Source organism: Palaemon carinicauda, unplaced genomic scaffold (assembly GCF_036898095.1).
Source record: "Palaemon carinicauda isolate YSFRI2023 unplaced genomic scaffold, ASM3689809v2 scaffold1497, whole genome shotgun sequence".
Classification (NCBI taxonomy): Eukaryota; Metazoa; Arthropoda; class Malacostraca; order Decapoda; family Palaemonidae; genus Palaemon; species Palaemon carinicauda.
In genome coordinates this window covers 34,144-35,000 of record NW_027169033.1, presented here as the reverse complement: position 1 = coordinate 35,000, position 857 = coordinate 34,144, and the positions used below count along the sequence as shown (strand labels likewise).

General features: G+C 39.1%; 1 pseudogene; it reads right to left on the bottom strand.

Moving 5' to 3' along the window:
* Positions 1-452, bottom strand: part of LOC137635621 (putative nuclease HARBI1) — a 1,617-nt pseudogene extending 1,165 nt beyond the window's left edge.
* Positions 453-857: the final 405 nt, after the last annotated feature.

Sequence of the window (857 nt, the reverse complement as noted above, 5' to 3'; positions counted from 1 at the left end):
TTGGAAAGCTTTACTTTTCATTCATTTAAAACCAAAATCTATACCCATTTTTCGTATTTTCAGGTGTGCCTTGATAATGTTACGCAGCACACTTCTAATAATCTTGTGGCATATCATTATGCGTTGGCACACTGGTTGAGAATCACTGCAGTACAGTATACAGACATAACATTTACTTTTGCCTGTGCTTACAGGTAATGAAGGCACCTTATATACTGTACCTACCTGGCACAATACTATTAAGGAAATGTTGTTAAATTAGTAAAAATGAGCATTACATCACTCACGAATAGCTCATCACCTGACATATAAGCACAAAAACAATGTGATAACGACTCATGCCTACCTCTGTTGCTAAGAGCATGGGGCAGTCGATGCTCTATCTGTGCAATCAATGAAAGTGTGCATTCTTTACTTAATCGGAACCTCATCAGAAATTTTTCCTCTGTCATGGTATGGAATGGGTTGCTTCGGTCTGTCACAACCCTTTATATGTGGCCATGCTGATAGCGCTGAAGGTTTCGGATATAACGGCATTGTCGGTACATGCTGAAATATATGAAATATACGTGTAATGTAAGACTCATGAAATGTTTGTTACCCTAGTGTTTAACTCTACAAAACCTAAGCTGCCACCCCTGACCCCTGGCTAGCTCAACAGCAGCCCTCCACAGTCCACACTGCACAGCTAACTTACACTTTAGTAGACTAGGCATAAACTCAGATGCACTATGAAATTCCCAAATTAAGTTCAAATTGGTTTTTACATTCTTCAGATGATGATCATGCTGGAATTCAACTCTAGGCCTACTCTAGACATCATCTAAATTATCTTACAAAGTTATGAACGCACCTAG